We start from the raw sequence: 22162 nt of genomic DNA on the forward strand, positions 1-22162 counted from the left end.
TTCAACAGGTTGTGACAAAAGTAAAGCTTTACCCAGATTTTAGTGACTTAATGATTGAAGAAGCAATTAGCTGTCTGAGTAGGCTACTGGGTAAATATATGAGTGTCCATATTATTGACTTAATAATGAAGTGAAGATACCACCCAATACCTTTTTATGCTCTTTACCAATAAAATTATTGCTTCTATTGCTAAATTCATATTTAAGCACCTTTTGAGTTTTTAGCCTAATTAAAGTATGAGTTATCAGTCATTTTCCAACAAAATATTACTTTGTTTTCTCAGCACCATTTTCTTGGTTGTTTTTAACAAAATAATGCTACATTTTCTCAGTACCAAAATTATTTATAATAAGGTTAGGTTAGATTAGGTAAAAAAGTGCTTAAATTTGAATTTGCAATAGAAGTAATTATTATGTTTTTAAAGAGTATAAAAAAGGCATCAAGTGGTATGTTCACTTTATTGGTAAGTCTATAATATGGACAGTCATATATTTACCAGCTACTGGATGTCTTACCCTAGACTGCTTTTGTTGGAAGAGTAGGCCTAGCCTAGCTTAATGGACAGGGTACCAAGAATAATTGGTAAAACTAGAGCAAATAGTATTACTGGCTTTTGTATAAAGTGAATATACCACTTGATGCCCTTTTTTAAGCTTTTTACAAATTAATAATTGCTTCAACCAGAAATTCAGATTTAAGCACTTTTTAACCTCTTAAAAATGACCTAAATACAGGGTCATTACAAATCTGTAATATTTAGAAACAAATTTGGGCTATATATTTGCACATCAGGGGGGGGGGGGGTAAGGTATAGCATATATTAAATATGTAAACTAGCCATTGCTGTATTTAATATAGTTAAATTTATAGCAAACAGTATAACTGGTATTCATAATAGCCCGCTTTCATATTTTCAACCAAAAATGCATGCTTTTATTTAAAATTTGATGTCAAGGAAGAAGAAAACATCATAACATAGGAAAAATTTATTTATCCAAATTAATAGCCTATTGGAAAATCAGTGCTTGTGGATTATATAACATTAAAAAAATAGATTTATAATGAAACAGTAAGTTTGAGATCAATGTTATAAGGTATTTAAGGTTTGAGACCTATTTTTTTAGCCTTTTTTATACCCCATATTTAGGTCATTAGACCTTTTTTAGAAGCAATTAATATATTTGTAGAGCACAAAAAAAGCATCAAGTGGTATGTTCACTTTATATGAAAGCCAGTAATACTGTTTGCTCTAATTTTACCAAATAATTCTCTATCTTCCAACAAAAAACCACCTTTGAAACAAAAGTGAGTGTCAATGAATGGACCTAATAGGGGTTACTGGGAAGGAAACATGTTAAGAAAACTGTTAAGAAAACTAATATTGGCCTAACTTATCCTAAATTAGGATTTTATAGTGAATTAGTTATTGGAGAGGTGATTAGCTGCCTGAGTAGGCTACTGGATATCTTAACCTAGACTGCTTTTGTTAGAAGAGTAGCCTAGGTCTAGCCTAGCTTAATACCATTATTCTTACCAAGAAGAGCCTAATTCTTCACCTTCTAACAAAAAAACATGTTCTAAACAAAAGTGAGTGTCAATACATGGGTTTAATAAGTGTTCCTGAGAAGGAAACATGTTCAGAAAACAATTCTTAGGCTACTTCACTATATTTAGAGAAATTGTAGGCCTAGCTTGACACATTTTCAGGGCATTTCCACTATGCTTTACATCCAACCCATTTTATATAGCCTAAATGAGGCCTAGCCTATTTGCCATTTGTTTTTCTGTTTCTTGATATAATCACAATTGATTTAGGCTAATTTACAAGTGGGCTATTAAGTTGAAACAAGAGTGTGAATTTAGATAAAAAATATAATTGGGCTAGGCTATATATTTGCACATTAGAGGGATGGGGGTAAAGAAAATTGGAAGTGGCCTAGCAATGTGTTAGGCTAACACAGTTTTTCTGTAGTCTTATCTAGGCCTATTATGAAGTAAGAATTGTTTCATTCAAAATAACTTCAATTATGCATTAATACCCAAAAGCAAAACTTACCGTATCCCTAATTTTGCTTCACTCTTTTCAATTCTTCCCAGACTAATATTAATTCAGTTTATCTATGATCACAGTTCGTTGAAGGATTAAAATTCAAAATTTAAATAGTAAACGGACAGAAGAAGAAAAGAATAATTGTCAGAATTAGGTGTCGCTGAATTCGAAGACTTGAGCCGATAAAGTCATACAAGTAAACTTCAAACTGACAAAAAATATTTCTTCTCCTTTTACCAAACATACATGTATAGACAGGTTCAAACAAAAAGACTAATGATAATTTTCTACACTAATAGGATAATATTAAAATAGCACTTTACTGAAAGTTCAAAAACCACACTGGTATGTTTTCAGGAACGGATAAAGGGCGATTGGGCCCAATCGGGCCCCGCGTTAGAAAGGGCTCCTCACTGCCATCAAAATGGACAATTGTTTTGGAAATTGCAAAATAGTCTTAACAATCCAGTAAGCGTTGTTTCTGGAGAGATATCATTAAACTAAAACCATCTGGTATCAAGAAAGAATCAGGAGAGATAAAATATTTTAGCAATAATGTCGATTGGAAGTGAAGACGCAAGGAAATTAAATTTTCAAACAATTCTAGAAAAATTTACATAAAAACTTAGAGGCATGAAGATTCATTCATTAGTGTTCGGTTATGTAAATTTCAAAAGACATTTTCAGCAGTTTTATAACGTAAATTAACGCACTTACGAAAATGACAATTACAAGAGTCGAAGAATGAAATTGAAGAACAAAGAAATATGCGGTCAAAAGATAAGTGACAGCGAGAATTACAACAACTCAAAAATGAAAGGAAAGAACGAAAAAATGCGCTTACAAGACAAGTGACAATTAAAATCAGAACGAATCAAAATTGAAAATGATAAACAAAAGAAAACAAGGAAAGACAAGAGCCAAGAGGTCATATGGCATGAGTTCTAGCAAAATTCTAAGAGCCAATAGACTGATTTAAAAGGAAAATCAGAGGTTTAATGCCGGTAGGGATTTAAAATAAGAGCTCTGAGATACGAGGTCCTTCTAAATATCAAAGTTCAATAAGATCTGATCACCCACTCATAAGTTAAAAATACCTCATTTTTTCTAATTTTTTCTCTCCCTTCAGCCCCCCCCCCCCCCAGATGGTCGAATTGGGGAAAAAAACTTTATCAAGTCAAATTATGCAGGTCCCTGAAACGCATACAAATTTTCATTTTCCTAGCTCGTCCAGAAGCACCAAACTGCCAAAGCACTGGACCCCCCCCCCCCCCACTAGCTCCCCAAAAAAGAGCGGATCCAGTCCAGTTACGTCAATCATGTATCAACAAAGTTTGCTTATTCTACCCACCAAGTTTCATCCAGATCTCTCCACTCTAAGCTTTTTCCAAGATGTCCGGTTTCCCCTCCAACTCCCCCCAATGGCACCAGATCTGGTCGGCATTTAACATGAGTATTTTGAAACATGTGTTTCTTCAAAATATGAAATTTCATTAAGATCCGGTCACCCATTCTTAAGTTAAAAATACCTCGATTTCTTTAATATTTCCAAATTAACAGCCCCCCCAACTCTCCCAAAGAGAGCGTATCTGTTCTAATAATGTCAATCACGTATCTAAGACTTGTGATTATTCTTCCTATCAAGCTTCATCCCGCTCTCTCCACTCTCAGCGTTTTCCAAGATTTCCGGTTTCCAAGACTTCTGTTTTCCCCTTCAAACTCTCTATGTCCCTGGATCCAATTCGAATTGAAAATATAGCATCTGAGACATAAGATCTTTCTATACATCAAATTTCATTAAGATCCGATCACCATTCGTAAGATAAGGATACCTCAATTTTCACGTTTTCCAATATTTCCGTTTTCCCCCTTCAACTGTCCCAATGTCACCAAATCTGGTCGGGATTTCAAATAAGAGCTCTGAAGCAAAAGATCCATCTAAACATCAAATTTCATTAAGATCTGATCACTCGTTCGTAAGTTACAAATACCTCATTTTTTCAAATTACCAGCCCCCCCCCCCGAATCCCCAAAGAGAGTAGATCCCATCCGATTTTCAGTCATGTATCTAGGACTTGTGCTTATTTTTCCCACTAAGTTTCATCCCGATCTCTCCACTGTATACCTTTTTTTAGATTTCCTGTCCCCCCAACTCTCCCCAAAGACACTGGATCAGGTCGGGATTTAAAATAAGAGATCTGCGTTACGAGGTCCTTCTAAATATGAAATTTCCTTATGATCCGATCACTCCTTCGTAAGTTAAAAATACCTCATTTTTTCTAATTTTTCAAAATTAACCCTCCCCCAACCCCAACAAAGAGAGCCAATCCGTTCCGGGTATTTCAATCACGTATCTAGGATTTGTGCTTATTTTTCCCACCAAGTTTCATCCCGATGCCTCCACTCTAAGCGTTTTCCAAGATTTTAGGTTTCCCCCTCCAAATCCCCCCAATATCACTGAATCTGGTTGGAATTTAAAATAAGAGCTCTGAGATCCAATATTCTTCTAAATATCAAATTTCATTAAGATCCAATCACCCGTTCGTAAGTTGAAAATACCTCATTTTTTCAAATTTTTCTGAAAAACCGTCTCCCCTACTCTTCCCCCCCCCAGATGGTTGCATCAGGTAAACGACTATTTCTAATTGTGTTGCGAGAGCAACACTTTGGTTTTGTCCCGGTTTTTTTGTTTGTTTTTTTTCCTATGCCGCCGATCTCAGCTTATTCCTGGAAACTGGTAAGGGTCTAACCTGTGCGGTTTTTACGGAAAGTGTGGACCTCAGGCCGGATTGATGAATATGACATTACATTTTGGAAAGCTCCGTAGAACTCTTGCCTGGGGCCAAAAAGGATGGTGTTTGCTTGTCCTCGAGCCAGAGCCTATGGTGTGCGAAGTGAAGTGGAGTTATATAGCCCATGTCAGAGAGGAGTATCTGAAGTTGTGCAGCCAAGCTTTCGTTTCATCAAACCATGTTTCTGCTTTCGAGTGGAAAGCTCCGTTCTAGCAGGCAAGCAGGCAGGCACCAGTTTCAAATTGAAGATGGACTAAAATCTATAAGTGTTAAATATATGCGGTAGTTCCCCGGCCCCACAGCCAATATATCTTCTTTGAGTGATAAATAGAAAAATTTACAGAAACAAAAAAGTGCGATTTTCCCACGGGTCCGAAAGTGCTGCCATCTATTGTTTCTAGCCATTTCTGTTCGTGATTTCAGCTGACTTTACCATTCTTTTTTTTCTACTTGGGATTGCAATAGAGAAATGGTATCAGATATACCTCTTAAACTTTAAAAGTTCTCTCATTGCTAAAGAAATTAGAGCTTATCCTTTGCTCCTTTCTAAGTGGTGGTGTTAGAAAGTTGGCCTCCGGCAAAAAAGTCAACTTTTGAACTAAGACAGATAGAATTTTTTTTTTCAATGACAATCGATAGACCTTGATGAGCTGATCAAAGTATATGTCATCCATTTTTTGTTACAAAAATTCCTTCATGACATACACCAGTTTGAAAGTTTCAAGGGGTTGACAACTTCAGTGGTAAGGTACACACTTGAACCAAAAATAGGCCGATACCAATTGTGAGATATGTAGGGGACTTCCAAGCAACAGTCGATTATTAGCTTATAATCATCTTTGGCAATGAGGGGTTTGCAATTTTTGCTGATTGGTGTACCTATTATCTGTTTCTGGTGTAATTGATGGTAAGAACAACTTGGTTCCCGATTGTAAGACATGTAGGGGAGTTGTAAGTAATAATCGGCTGTTAGGCTACAATGACTTCAGCGACAAGGGGTTTGCGACTTTTGCTAGTTGGTGTACCCATTATTTGTTTCCGGTGAACTTGGATGTATATCACGGGAGAGGGACTTGTAAGTAAGAATCGGTTGCTAGAGGAGGTTCATCAGAGGCTAAAAATTTGTGCAAATTGGTGCACATCTATGGTATTTGATCCTGAAAAGTCACGAATAGCTTTATAATACCAACTAGATTATATAAGATAATGTTCCAAGTTTCCATCGGTCACGATATCTACGATTGAAAAGGATAAAGTTCAACTGGCTGCAAACTCAATTTAGTCCCTTCTTCCGATATTCTTTTGCTGTTGTTTTTTCAACGCTGAAGAACTTGATCATGTGATTACTGATTGTGTTCTGCTTTGAATATGCCGTTTTGAATGCTTTGATAGTTTTGACAACTTCAGAATTTAACCGATAGCGAAGAAACAAAACCGAAGTGTTGCTCTCGCAACACTTTTATCGGCAAAGCCGGACAAAGGTTGCCGCAACACTTCACGTTGCCCGAGGCAACGTAGGTCTAGTTCAATCTGGTATGGTCCCTGATAAGCCTGCCAAATTTCATTGTCCTAGCTGATCTGGAAGTGCCTAAACTAGCAAAACGAGAACCGACAGACCAACAGAATTTGCGATCGCTATATGGCACTTGGTAAATACCAAGTGCCATAAACATGTGGTTAGAAGATATACAAAAGTGAGAACAAAGAAAAATGCAATTAGAAGATAAGTGGCAGCAAGAAATACAAGCAACAGCAGGAATTAAAACGTGTCAAATATGAAACTGAAGAACAAAGGATTAAAGGGTTCGCAGACACGCAATAGCGATTATCAAAACGTGCCAAAAATGACAAGGAAGAACAAAGAATAATGCTGTTAGAAGACAAGCGACACTGAGAATCAGAACGAGTAAAAAATGAAAGTGAAGAAAAAAGAAATATTACGTTAGAAGAACAACGCCATTGCAATCTTTGACGACAAAAAACCGTGGTACAAAACCCAGTGTGGTGTAAACCTACAAAAACGCAGTTAACTACACTAGTGTTAATGACACGTCATTGGGACCTTTCAACCATGTATGTGTATGTATTCACTGTGGAGTCTCCCATTTCTCTGCAGAAAAAGCAGTCAACAAGGGTGATTTTTTCGAGGTTGTTGCCTGCTTAGTCAAAAGGCATTGCCACCTCAACAATTTCCAAATGAATTAGTTTGGCCTGTTACAGAACATCATTTGTTGGGGATCTTCTGGAAGAAATATAGCTAGGCAAAATTAACTATGCCAGCGATTACATAAAAATACGAGAAATAGAAGATGACTTAAATTAACCTGTTGCTTCACTATGTTAATAGTCTTGGATAGAAGACAATTTACAATGAGAATCAACATATAATAGCCTGCCGCGTAGCTGTTGGTCTCTCAATACTATAGTTTCTCAGTATAAAATATAAAGTCATTCACACTGTTTTTTTTTTTGGAAGATTGTATTTGCTTTAACTCATTTAATTCATTAGCTCGGAGCATGTTTCGGAATATTAGACTTCCTAGCCGAGTAGCTGGCGCGCCAGATTCGGAATCTTTGTCTGAAGGGCGGAGGTTCGATTCCTAGTTGGTTTGGCTGGTTATTTGGTTTGGTATTGGGCTCAGTGATGTGACTTTGTGAGCTCAGCCAGAGGCGACCCAAATCTAAATGGACCTAGCATATTTGGCATGTGTTTTTCTCTTTTTGATATCATCATAATTGATTTAATTTACAATTATCACGTTTAAACAAGAGTGAAACATTGGCGAAAATATAATTAGGGCTTTATATTTGCACATTTGGGTTGGGAGGGGGGAGGTAGAGCAAATAACAGTGTTTTCAATTAAGAATGGTACTAGACGTTAAAATTTTTATTTGAGTGAGTCCTCTTTTTATAAATATGACTAATCGCAAGATAACATCACGCAGTGGAAAACAAAATATGCAAGCTTGATTATCCTTCTCTGGAAAATAGAAAATCTGTATCGTCATTATAATTCTCAAACAAAATTAAACTTGTTGCAAAATCGTGGTTGCAGCGGAGAACTTGAACAAAAAGGAGGAAAATTAGTATTTTTTCAAAAGAAATACCTTTTTTCCTGGTTTTTCCTCGGTCTTAAGAGGGTACTGGAACATCACAAACAGCTATCTAAGGGCTCATCTTAAAGTAAATTACTACATCTAGTCCCTTTCGTAACTAAGTAAACACAATATCATAGGCAATGCAATAGCGCTGCTTAAGTAAAGAGCTATGAGGGCACAGTGTATTATTTGTTAATTTATTTTTGTGTATTTATTACAAACAAATGCACTTTGTGTAGAAGGAGTTGGCGTAAAAATTTTGAATGGGGCTCATTCGATTGGAAATTGAAAGGGCTAGTACCTTTTTTAATAGCCAAAAGTGACTGGAGGGTATCCACACCCCCCCCCCTCACTGCCCATCATTTCCCAAAACACGTCCAATCAAAATTTTGAGTTTTGCCTTTTGTAATTAAGCAAAAACAATATCATAGTCAGTGTAATAGCGCTGCCTAAGTAAAGGGGTATAGGGGCACAATGTATTGTTCGTTCGTTTATTTTATTTATTTGTTTTAGACCAATGCACTTGGTATGGAAGGAGTTGTTGTAGAAATTTAAACAGGGTTCATTCGATTGTAAATCGAAAGGGCTATTACCCTTTTAAATAGCCGAAAGTGATCATTCACCAAATACATCCAATCAATATTTTGAGATAGCCATTTTTTTAGTGTCGTTGAAAGGTCCAGTAATTATGTCTTTGGGATTGCAGCCCCCCATGGCCCTCAGAGAAGGGCTATAAACTATATTAGCTGTCCATTATTAACATTTAAGGTTCTTAGGGAAAGGATGTCGTATAAACTTCGGATGCAGCTAATTCAATTGGAAATCAGAAGTCCGTTGTTTCCTAATTCCTGTTCAAAATGGTCTAGAGATCATATAAAAAGGTTTTCAGAATTGTAATAGCCGCTCAGAGCCTGGAGACAAGGGTTGTAAGTTATGCCCCGAAGGTATGTGAGGTTTTCATCAAATGGGTGGTCGTATAAACTTTGGATAGGGCTCATTTGATTGGAAATTAGAAATTATAATGCTCTTCTTAAGAGTTAAAAGTGAATTGAGGGTGACCAGCCCCCTCCTACGACCATCATTTTCCAGACAAACTTCCAATCAAATTTTGAGATGTCTACGTTTGTCAGCATTATTGAAAGATCTTGTAACTATGCCTTTGGGGACGCAAACTACCTCGTGGCCAACAGCCCCAGAACAAGGGGCGTAAATAAAGTAATTTGTTCACTGTTTACATATAGTATATATTATTGAGAAAGGTATGCATGTTTGACCTTTAATTTCCAAAATGGCAAAGGGCATTCAGGTGAGTTTTTCAGAGAAGGTTGAGGGAAGTGGGGAACAAAACAAAACATGTTGTGGGTAAACAGGATATGAAAAGGGTGTAACTCAGGAATGATTGAGTATATTAATTTGAAACTTTCAGGAAATGATAAAGGGAGATGATCAATTGACCAAAAAGGTAATATGGATACGCTACTTCTACTACTACAATTACCACCACTGCTACTGCTTCCATTACTACTACTACTAAAACCACTTACTACATTTAAAATATTGAAGGGAAATTGGAACTAAATCAAAAGACACTATGTACCTGTACACTGTCAAAAGAGTATGTCAAGAACGGATTTGAGGATTAAGTTGGAAGTTTTAGAAAATGCTTAAATGACATATTTACTATTGCTACCTCAACTACTACATCTAAGGATATATCAGCAATGTCCTAGCAGCGTATCATTGTATTAATCTGAAACTTCCAGAACTTGATGAGAATGAGGTTCAAATAACCAAAAGGCAATCAATATACTATTCATGCTACCACTACAGTAACTGTAACTAATAACATTAAGGTTATTAAGGTGAAACTTTTAGGTTAGGGGGAGTTTATAAGTCAACAAAAACTATATGTATCCAGGTTTTCAAAAGGGCATATAAGCAGTGTCATAGGCAGCGCTATTTTGTAATAGCTAGCAATATCATTCAAACTTTTAAAGGGACTAATTAGATTCAAAGCATAAAAGTTCTAGTGCCCTTTTTAAGAGTATGAAGAGATTGGAGGGCAAGCAGCCCTCCTCCCAAATCCATTCATTTTCCCTAGTGTAACAGTCTAGCAGGTATTTCTCTAGGGATATTGGGTTTGTCAACCCCCTCCATTATGCATTTGGTTCATTATGTTTTAAAATTAAATGTTCCTTTAAAAGTAAATCAAAAGACACTGTGTGTTTGGTTACCAGTACAAAAACTTAGCAATATATCGAGAACAACTGGAGGTATTAGCTTGAAACTTTCGGGGCTACTACTATTACTACTTCTTCTCTTATAGTTTAAATATATCAAAAGAGTGTAAGTGTATCCAGGTTTTCAAAGAGCATAGATAGAATTTCTTGGGAATGATAATAAGTTTTATTTCTCAGGTTAATTTGAGGAGGTAGAAACTTAAATGACACAATACTATTTGTGTCAGGATTGAAAATTGTTGAAAAATTGTTGAAGCATGCCAAACCATGGATTCTTATAGAAAAAACCAAAAGAAATAAAGTACCATTTTTTCAACGAAAATGACTGCCAATAAGAACGAAAAGAAATTAATTTAAAAAACTTCATCAACGAATCAAGTTTTTAAAAGATAAGATAAGATAATATTTATTTTCAAAAGACTATCACAGGCTCCATAGAGCAGAATTCGCTTTATATGTCAGTAAAAGCTAAGAAAAAAATTCAAATCAGTACATTAAGTCAAACATTTAAAATTAAAAAGAAAGTTAAAAAGGCAAAATCATCAAAGATAATGGGCAAATCAGTAACAAAAGAAAGGTAAATAGCTCCTCTAAGCTGATCATGAGCAGAAATAAAGTCAAATATCCTTCCAAACGTAAAACTACCACAAATCACCATGAATAAATAAATAAACCCAAAACAAACATAAATTACAATAAATAACCGAGTCAAACTCAAAACGAGCGAAAATCAACATAAGCAAGGCTGACACCCTCTATACCTTCTCAAGACCAGAACATGATCTGCACTTTACCGAAATTCGAATACATTTAGAATGTTTTCACTTTTTTACTTTAATAAATAAAAATTATTAAAATTTTAAGGAATAAATATCAGTATAGAGAGGGCTATTCCGAACGATGGTCACCATTTCTACCCCCCAAGCCACATTTTCGAACCAATATTCTTGTCTTTTATGCATAAGGTAGAACAAACACTTGTCGTCATATCATGAATCTATGGCATTTTTTGGAAGTAGGATGAAACGTGTCTATCATAAGCATCAGTAGGCTTTGTGTGTCCGGAATAGCCACTATCATGGGGCCAAAGCGGACGGGTGTAGGGGTCAATCCGAATGGGCAATATAGTTCAGCTATTTATTCAAGCAAAAGTTTTTAAAGTACAAAAACGAAACAGAATTCAACTAAATACAGTGCATAAGAACACCTCATTAACTTGAAATTGTAGATGGAAAGGTCACATCCAAATACCAGGCCTTTCACAGATCTTTCCGTTCGTTTTTGGAATCAGAATAAAAGGTCATTTCTTTTGACATATCTATTGATATAAAATTACGTTTTATAGAGTTTCGGCTATTATTGAGCTGTGTAGCTCCTTACTGACAGTTTGTTACCGCGGACTGTTTTATAATAATTTTAGCTATGGGCTTAGCCATCTGCGAAAAGTTCCTATAAAAATGAGTTTATAATTAGCGAAAACTAAACCAGCTTTTCTCTCTTGTATCCATTTACTCTAAGTTTTAGCTTAACAATGCACCAGTGCTAGTGTTTCCACTTCAGAGACCCCTCCCCCCTTAAAATGGGATTTTGAGGTCTTTTAGAGGTGAATTTTTTCATTTAGTATGTCGAAAAGGTAAGTTCAGCCTAACTGATTGAAATATTCCCACCAAAGTCGTATCCAGGGGGGGGGGTTAGGGGGTGTGAACCAAGACTCGTAAAAGCGTAAAAACAAAATACACATAAACAAACTTTTTGAAAGTTTTTTTTTATATGTAAACGTTGATGACAATCATACAGACCCTGAAGGTATAGTTAAACCTATACTGTCATAGGAGTCAGCACTTAACAAATTCAGATGATCGATGTTTCATATTTCCCAGCTATTCAATAATCTTGATTGTACTTCGATTGATCCAAAACACAAGAGATTATCAGTATGTTGACTCCCTTGCTTGCTCTCATTTTCTTTTGTACAATTTGCTTAGGGATACATCGGAAGAAAAGAACCCTATTCGCCAGCTGAAGATAACCTACTGATAGAACAGTGTTTTAAGCTTTTTTTGACGCTTTTCCAACGCCTTTCATTCTCTCCTTTGGATAGCAAAAAAAATCAATACATGAAGCTGCTGCGAAGTCTCAAAAACCTAAGATTTTGGAGGGGGTATGGGACTGTTGTCTAAGTATGTACACACCCATTTGAAAATTCCTGTAATATCACAGAAGTACCAATAGAAGCAATGGATTAACTTCTTTTAATTTTGAGAAGTGCATCAGGAATCTGAAATTGTTGGTTCAGAAGAATGAAAGATGGAGTTCTGTGAGATTTTTTTACTTTTATTCATTCGGTCTTTGTTTTGTTTTTGAAAAAAAGGGGAAGGGCCCCAACTGAGTATATAGTCAGCGACATAAGAACCTTGGTTTCCCTGCTAGGAGTCCTTCAACAGGAAGAGATAGGAAAACTTTTGTTCCCTATATCATAAAAATTTCCAAAAGCCCAGATTCTTACCCTCATTGTACCTTTTTCTTTCTGTAAGTTCTTAGGTTTTCTATTAATCCCTTGATGTGTAAAGGTTCAATGCTGACTTACCATTTTTACTTAAATGCTGACTTAGCCATTATATGGTATTTCCTCTAATATGTTAACTTATTCAAAAATGACTAAATATGATTATGATTAATCATAAACAACTAATAATCATAATAATCATAAACAAATAAAATAATCTTCTAAAATGACTTATTGTTTTTCATTTCATCTCTCACTTTGACGCATTGGCCCAAATTCAAAGCTGTTTGTAGCTGATGTAGAAAGCAGTTAATTAGAAAGCTGATGTAGAAAGCAGCTGATGTAGAAAGCAGTTAATAAGCAGACTCAACTTAAATCAGAAATGTCAAAGTTTTTACCATTGCTTCTATAGTTTTGTATCCTTTTTATAGAATTTTGATTTTTATTAATCAATGATTTTTGAATGATTTTATTCACTTTTATATGCTTTCTACTCAAATATATTGACTAATTTCCAACAAATTTTTTTTAATAATTAATTGATTCTATCCCATATTTTAACGTATTCCTAATATTTTGTATCTAAACTTATTTATTGTTGACGTAATCAACGCTCTTAGAAACAATATGGAAATGTCCTTGTTTCTGTAATTTTGTATTATTTTTATAAAATTTACCTGTTTTTGCCTGGTTTTCTTGGACCTAAACAGGTAAATGAAAGTGATACCAGTCGATTTTGTTTGTGTATTAAACAAAAAGACAAGTTTTGTTTCAACTGAAAACGAACAGATATTATTAAGTATATAAGGGGCGTTGTTCCCTCCTCAATACATCGCAAATCACGGTGAAGTTTTTTAGTACTTTTAAAAAAAATTCTTTTTGTTCTAATTAACCGATCCTTATTTTTCAAGAGTCGGTGTTTGGGACAAAGAGTCAAACTTTAGCGTAAAGAGTGAGGTATTGCGGAGGGGGCAATTCCCCTCATAGACATAATAATTTCTGTTCGTTTTAATTTTTGATGTTGCTCCTTACTTTTAGTTAAAGAAAACTTGTTTTTTCGATTAATTTCTGATCATTTTTTAACTAATGCCGGGAAATCCGGCTCCCCTTTCGCGGAAAGATCTTCTAGAAAACTCAACCTCAGTGAAAATTTACCCCAGACAATTACCATTAACATTTTCACATGTAAAATTGAGTCAGAAAAGAGAAAGCAAGACGAATAAAAAGAATTCCGTATAGGTATTCTGTATAGGAATTACAATTATTACAAAATAAACTGGAAAACAATTACCATCTAATTGAAGAGTCAGCAATAGGTCTAGACATTGATGTTTTCGTGCATTTGGTTAAATTATGTAACAAATATTCCATGCACTTCAAGTTTCGAGATTCATACTACAAACAGGTAAGGTGTCTTCCTATGGGAGCACCTCTATCAGGCCTACTCGCAAATATTTTGTCGAGAATCTTGAAAATTGGGCCCTAGATTCATATTTTCTTAATCATGTGTTTGGGGACGTTTCATGGACGACGTAATTTCAGTTTAGAATTATGGCGAAAGTGAACTTAAAGATTTTCTAGAACATTTAAATACTTAAAATAGAAACCTGCAATTCACTCTAGAGACCGAAAGAGATGGAAAAATACCTTTTTTAGATGTATTGATAATACGCAGTGTGAATAAACTTGAATTGCACGGTTTACAGAAAACCTACGCATAATAATAGATACCTTCACTTCAAATCTAACCATCCTCCACAGGTTAAAAGAGGTGTGGTAATATCTCTTGTGGATAGAGTACTTAATATCTGTTCAGAGCCGTATGTTAAAACAGAATTAAATTTTATTAGAGACATACTTTTTGGCAACGGGCACCCAATTTCTCTCATAAATACTGTTATTACTCAAAGATTAAAGATGCATTCTTCTGAAGCCTTAAATCCCACACCAGTAAATGATTCGAATAAACCCACAAGCACGATTTACCTACCTTATGTTCCGAAAATTACTTCAAAACTGAAAAAAGTTTGTTTAAAGAACAATTTACGTGTTGTATTCACAAGCAATTTAAGTATAATGAATCTTATCAATTCTGGTAAGGATAAAACCCCAATTACTCGTCTACGAGGGGTGTATCAAATACCATGTAGTTGTGGAAATTATTACATTGGTGGAACCCACCAAAATTTAGGAACAAGATTGCAGCAACACAAAGAAAGTATTGAAAAAGTATTAAAATCTAAAAATAACTCCATATCTTTCGATTCAGCTTTAAGTAATCATATTTTTGAAAATCCAAACCATTATGTTCTATTTGACGAAACAATTCTAATTAGCAATGACCTAGGAATCAAACAAACTGTCCGTGAGGCAATCGAAATCAAACGAAACTTAAATAATAATACATCCCTAAATAGAGACTTGGGTGAATACACACTCAACCCTATGTACACACAATTAATTATAGAAAATAATCTAATTCAAAATAAAACAAAAATAGGAACGAACAAAAACAAGCCCAATATCAAAAGAACTATCAGATTAGCTGCAGAGAAGGCAAATATCAAACAGTTCGTGGTAACGAACTGTAGTAAGGAGCGACCCGGCTCAATAGTAACCAAAACTCTAAAAAATTGAATTTTGATATCAATAGCTACACCAAAAGAATCGCATTTTAATTCTGATTTTAAATATATAAGTTCCATCAAGTTTAGTCTTACCCATCAAAAGTTACGAGCCTGAGAAAATTTGCCTTATTTAAGAAAATAGGGGGAAACACCCCCTAAAAGTCATATAATCTTAACGAAAATCACACCATCAGATTCAGCGTATCAGAGGACTCTACTGTAAAAGTTTCAAGCTTCTATCTACAAAAATGTGGAATTTTGTATTTTTTGCCAGAAGACAAATAACGGGTGCGTGTTTGTTTTTGTTTTTTTTTTTTTTTTTTTTTTTTTTTTTTTTTTTTTTTCCAGTGGTCATCGTATCGACCAAGTGGTCCTAGAATGTCGCAAGAGGGCTCATTCTAACGGAAATGAAAAGTTCTAGTGCCCTTTTTAAGTGACCGAAAGAATTGTAGGGCATCTAGGCCCCCTCCCACGCTCATTTTTTTCCCAATGTCAACGGATCAAAATTTTGAGATAGCCATTTTGTTCAGCATAGTCGAAAACCATAATAACTATGTATTTGGGCATGATTTACTCCCCCACAATCCCTGGGGGAGGGGCTGCAAGTTACAAACTTTGACCAGTGTTTACATATAGTAATGGTTATTGGGAAGCGTACAGACGTTTTCAGGGGGATTTTATTTTGTTTGGGGGTTTGGGGCTGAGGGGAGGGGGCTATGTTGGAGGATCTTTCCTTGGAGGAATCTGTCATGGGGGAAGAAAAATTCAAGGAAAAGGGCGCATGATTTTCTAGCATTACAATTAGAAAACAATGAAAAATAAACATGAAAACGTTTTTTCAAATGAAAGGAAGGAGTAGCATTGAAATTTAAAACGAACAGAGATTATAACGCATATGAGGGGCTCTAAAAATACTTTAGCATAAAGACCGAGGTATTTAGGAGGAGATAAATACCACGCTCTTTATGCTAAAGTATTTTTAGTAATTTCAACTATTTATTCTACGGCCTTTCTGATTCAGGGGTCATTCTTAAAGAATTAGGACAAAACTTAAGATTTAGTGTAAAGAGCGAGGTATTAACGAGGATACAAACCCCCTTGTATACATAATAAAAATATAAGATTATGAAAGTTTGTTACGTAAGTTGCTAATTTATAAGTTACGTATAATTTTTACTAATAAAAATTTAAAAAAATGTTAAAAATTAAAAGTTCTAGTTGCCTTCTTAAGCAACCGAAAAATTGGAGGGCAACTAGGCCTCCTTCTCCACCCCTTATTTCTCAGAATCGTCTGATCAAAACTAAGAGAAAGCCATTTAGCCAAAAAAAGAATTAATATACAAATTTCATTTTAATAATTTATATGTGGAGAGCCAAAACCAAACATGCATTAATTCAAAAACGTTCAAAAATTAAATAAAAAAAAAACTAATTTTTTTAGCTGAAAGTAAGGAGCGACATTAAAACTTAAAACGAACAGAAATTACTCCGTATATAAAATGGTTTGTCCCCTCCGCAATCCCTCGCTCTTTACGCTAAAGTTTGATTCTTTGTCACAATTCTACTTTTTAAAACAATTAAAAACTTGACTCTTTGCCACAATTCTGCTTTTTAAAACAATTAAAAGCTTTAGCGTAAAGAGCGAGGGATTGCGGAGGGGACAAACCATTTTATATACGGAGTAATTTCTGTTCGTTTTAAGTTTTAATGTCGCTCCTTACTTTCAGCTAAAAAAATTAGTTTTTTTTATTTAATCGCAATAAGAAATCATTCCAATTTTTAATAAACAGTTAGTGAAATGAATGAACCTTTTTATCTTGCAAAATGTTAGCTTTTATCAGACAGTCTTGGCTGAACTTTACGTTAAGAATGAATGATGCCAAGGCTATTTTAAAATAAAAAAAAATGGATTTTTAACTGAGAACTTGTATTGTAAGTGTTTTATTGTTTTTTTATTTTTTCTTTCCTGAAGACGGCCCTTAGATATAGGGCCGAAATATGCAAATAGGTTTGGTTGGTTCACTGTCTTGGAAAAAAAGTCCTCATTATTCTCTATTTTGTTGTTGAGACGTTTAAAGGCTAAATTCAAAGCTATTGACCATTTCACCGTGTTTTTGCTTCCTTATTGAAGATTTTTAGTTGAAAAGAGCATTAAAAAGCGTGATAAAGCGCTCATAAGACTTTGAAGTCTGGTCACCTTACTGCCTTAAATTTCTAGCACGTAATAAACGCAGGACTTGAAACAGCAAATACTATATAACAGACTATTGATGAGTAGACGCTATAATGTAATGATAATAGTTACGCCTTGTGATCGTATCAATACAGATTCAAATCTTGACCAAAAATATTTTTTGAAGTGTGTATCAAACAGTTAGTGGTAACCAACTGTAGTAAGGAGCGACCCGGCTCAATAGTAACCAAAACTCTAAAAAATGGAATTTGATACCAATAGCTGCATCAAAAGAATCGTATTTTAATGCTGATTTTAAATACATAAGTTTCATCAAGTTTAGTCTTACCCATCAAAAGTTACGAGCCTGAGAAAATTTGCCTTATTTTAGAAAATAGGGGGAAACAACCTAAAAGTCATAGAATCTTAACGAGAATCACACCAAATTCAGCGTATCAGAGAACCCTATTGTAGAAGTTTCAAGCTACTATCTACAAAAATGTGGAATTTTGTATTTTTTGCCAGAAGGCAGATCACGGATGCGTATTTATTTGTTTGTTTGGTTTTTTTTTTTTTTTTCCCCAGGGGTGATCGCATCGACCCAGTGTTCCTAGAATCTTGCGAGATGGCTCATTCTAACGGAAATGAAAAGTTCTAGTGCCCTTTTTAAGTGACCAAAAAAATTGGAGGGCACCTAGGCCCCCTCCACGCTAAATATTTTCCCAAAGTCAACAAATCAAAATTCTTAGATAGCCATTTTATTCAGCGTAGTCAAAAAACCCTATAACTATGTCTTTGGGGACGACATACTCCCCCGCAGTCCCCGTGGGAGGGGCCGCAAGTAACAAACTTTGACCAGTGCTTACATATAGTAATGGCTATTTGGAAGCGTACAGACGTTTTCAGGGGGATTTTTAGGTTGTGGGGGGTTGATAAGAGTGGGATATATTGGGGGAACTTTCCTTGGAGGAATTTGCCATGGGGGAAGAAAATTTTCATGAAGGGAGCGCAGGATTTTCTAGTATTAATTAAAAAAAAACAATGAAAAAATAAATATGAAAAAGTTTTTGCAACTGAAAGTAAGGAGAAGCATTAAAACTCAAAACGAACAGAAATTATTACACATATGATGGGAATCTCCTCCTAATACCTCGCTCATTACGCTAAAGTATTTTTAGTAATTTCAACTATTTATTCTACGGCTTTTGTGATTCAGGGGTCATTCTTAAGAAATTGGAACAAAATTTAAGCTTTAGTGTAAAGAGCGAGGTACTGACGAGGGGGTGAACCCCTTCATATACGTACCAAAAAAATGAGAATACAGATGTTCGTTATGTAAGCTAAGTTGTAAGTTACGTATATCTTTTACTAATAAAAACGTTCGTAAAAAATTAATATTCTAGTTGCCTTTTTAAGTAACCAAAAAATCGGAGGGCAACTAGGCCTCCTCCCCCGCTCCTTTTTTCTCAAAATCCTCCGATCAAAACTATGAGAAAGCCACTTAGCCAAAAGAATAAATATGCAAATTTCTTTTTAATTATTCATCTGCGGAGAGCCAAAATTAAAACATGCATTGATTCAAAACGTTCAGAAATCAAATAAAAAAAACAAGTTTTTCTAAAGGAAAGTAAGGAGCGACATTAAAACTTAAAACGAACAGAAATTACGTCGCATTTGAAGGGGCTGCTTCCTCATCAACGCCCCGCCCTTTACGATAAAGTTTTTCACTGTTTTAAAAAGTAGAGTTAAGAGAAAGAGTCAAACTTTAGCGTAAAGAGTGGGGCGTTGATGAGGAAGCAGCCCCTTCATATACGAAGTAATCTGTGTTCGTTTTAAGTTTTAATGTCGCTCCTTACTTTCTGTTAAAAAAACTTGTTTTTTTTTATTTAATTCCAGTTGGAGGCGGCTCCAAACCGGTTCTTGTGTATTATCTATTACACACTCGAGAAGTGAAGTTAGCTTAATCCTAATGAAATATACAAAAATATGATGAAAATATAATACTTAATTAACAAAATTATGGAAACTACAACAAAGAATTATGGAAAGCAGGACGCATTATATCAAATGCCTAACATATCCTAACCCAAACAATACCATTTCTATATATTAGATATTTAATAAAAATTTACCTGCAACGTTTCAGTTTAGCCTAAGCTAATTTTCTTCGAATACTGACCGGTTATCAAATGATCTGCAGATCCAAATTCTCGGCTTTGTACTGAATAATACATAAGTACCTAAAAACCTCTTATCGAGGCTTTTAGATCATGACAAATTGATTGACTACATTGAAATCAGCATTCCTTGATATTTTGAACCCGTATGGACAAAAATTTGAGTTTGGTAGCACATTAGCGAAAAACGCCATTTTGCTGTATTCATCAAGAACGGGGGGAAGAGGCTCAAAACTTCCTAACTATGGAATATCGATGAGCCATCTTAAAGTTTCTATTAGCTGGCATTTTAACCCTCTTTGGGCAAAAATGGATGCTTCTCGGCATAAATGGCAGAAAACGTCACTTTACTGTGATATAATTTCTTTTGTTAATCAAAAGAGGCGCTAGAAAAAAAAGCATTGGAAAAAACGGAGAAATCACTAATTCCCAGGAGATTTTCTTGTTGTTCAAGGTAGGGACTTTAATTCTGCTAAATGGGTTTCCGACCCTAGTGATTCTTACGTTGCATTTTTGATTTCTATTCGACACCATTTTGGAGGTTTTAGCAAGAAGTCACTGAACTAGTATTTTACCAGCTATTGTTTTTGGCTAGTTAATAATATTATATAGGGTTTCAAGTTCTATTAAAAATTTCTTTTTACGAGAAATTCATTTTGATTTTTAACTGCATCCAATCACAGTGATTACGCTTATTTAATAAAATTTATTGCAATAATAACCTCTGTTCAACGCGGGGTAAATGTACATCCTAATAACTTTATTTTGCTTTGCTACTTATGCGTCATAAACCATTAACGTTGCCAAAATTTATCTTTTTTGAGGCTACCTTTTAAATTTCGCTTTTCAATGAAATTTGACACGAAGCAACAAAGAGAAAATAGAATTTTGAAATATCTCAGAACGCAAAAGAATCAAAGACAAAATATACAGCAGGTTCGAAGTTAAGAGCTACGGTACCTAAATGGGGAAAAACGGGGTACAGCAAAGATTTTAACCCTTGACTTAAATAATATTAAAACTCAGTGAATAATTTAATATTGTTATAAAAAGAAGGCTAAAGTAGACGCAGAGGTAATCATATGATTCCTGATGTCTCAGTTTGTTTAACAAATTAAGGATGTTTTAAACAAGGACGTAAGTAAATAATTAACAAAATAAAGTTACCAAATACGTTCCAGCTTAGTATAGGCACTGAGTTACATTTGCGATACCCCCAAATCTCGGTTTCCCCTGTTTTTCTTGTATTGTCTTTGGTAAAATTCAAGTTGATTGACTTGGCTATCTCGGAAAGGGGTTAGGTTAAGAAAATGAAACTTTCAGGGATGAGTCTAAAAGGCCAAGTATGTCCCGGGAAGTACCCACCTCCACTCCTTCTCCCTCTAGAAGGCACTTTGATGACCTTTAAAAATATGTGTTATAAAAGTGAAACCTTGCAAAATAGATCTTCTGCTTGAATGAAGTACAACAAAATTGTTTCAGCTTCACAACTTTGCTCAATCCCAATTTATAATGTTTTAAAGATATGAAAATATATTTCCTAAATTTTGAAAAAGAATATTGATATGGCTAAGAATTCTACTCAAATAACAGGAATTGCATTTTCAGAACTAAAGGCAGAGAAAAGGCAATTGGTAACTGAAAATTAAGGTAAAATGATGTTTTGTCAAAATTTCAATAGGTACACATGTCATGTGGGCGAATTTCAGGGCCCTTTAGAGGGAGAAGGAGTGGAGGTGAGTACTTCAAAATACCTTCCCGGGACATATTTTAGCCTCTAGACCCATCCCTGAAAGTTTCATTTTCCTAACGTAACCCCTTTCCGAGATAGCCAAAAGTCAATCAACTTGTTTTTTCGTATTCTTCACTTACAGATGGTTTCCAAGTTCATTCATGTCTCTAAGACAGATAAATCTGGATAAATAATTTCTTAAGCCACAAAATCTGTCTAGCCTATTTGCAATTGAAACGAAAATACACGCAATGGTAAAAATTTCTTAATTAGACAGTGTAAAAAAGAAAAACTTTCGGTAAAATTCTAGTCAATTGACTTCTTGCTATCTCGGAAAGGGTTTAGGTTAGGAAAATGAAACTTTCAGGGATGGGCGGGCTACAGGCTAAAGTATGTCCTGGGAAGGTATTTTAAAGTACCCACCTCCACTCCTTCTCCCCTTAGAGGGCCCTGAAATTTGCCTACATGACAGGTAGGCAAATTTTGACAAAACAGCATTTTACCTTAATTATCAGTTACTAGTTGCTTTTTCTCTGCCTTTAGTTGTAAAAATGCAATTTCTGTTATTTGAGTAGAATTTTGAGCCATATCAATGTTTTTTGTTTTTTTTTAATTTAGGAAATGTATTTGCATATCTTCAAAACCATATAAAATAGAATTAAGCAAAGTTATGAAGCTGAAAACAATTTTGTTGTACTTCAATTAAGCAGAAAATCTATTTTGCAAGGTTTCACTTTTATAACACACATATTTTTAAAGGTCATC

At 34.8% G+C, this 22162-nt stretch overlaps 1 protein-coding gene across 2 annotated transcripts in view; it reads right to left on the reverse strand.

Annotated features, from left to right (window-relative positions):
* LOC136028833 (kinesin-related protein 4-like) overlaps positions 1–22162 on the reverse strand; it is a 156470-nt gene that overhangs the window by 110900 nt on the left and 23408 nt on the right. Inside the window, exon 1 of one of the 2 annotated variants that reach the window (XM_065706764.1) lies at positions 2058–2194. The exons of the other annotated variant lie outside the window; for it this stretch is intronic. The gene's annotated coding sequence lies outside the window, so the exon portion shown is untranslated. Of the gene's footprint in view, positions 1–2057; positions 2195–22162 lie in introns of those variants that run through there. 2 annotated transcript variants of the gene reach the window in all.

Source organism: Artemia franciscana, chromosome 7 (assembly GCF_032884065.1).
Source record: "Artemia franciscana chromosome 7, ASM3288406v1, whole genome shotgun sequence".
Classification (NCBI taxonomy): domain Eukaryota; kingdom Metazoa; phylum Arthropoda; class Branchiopoda; order Anostraca; family Artemiidae; genus Artemia; species Artemia franciscana.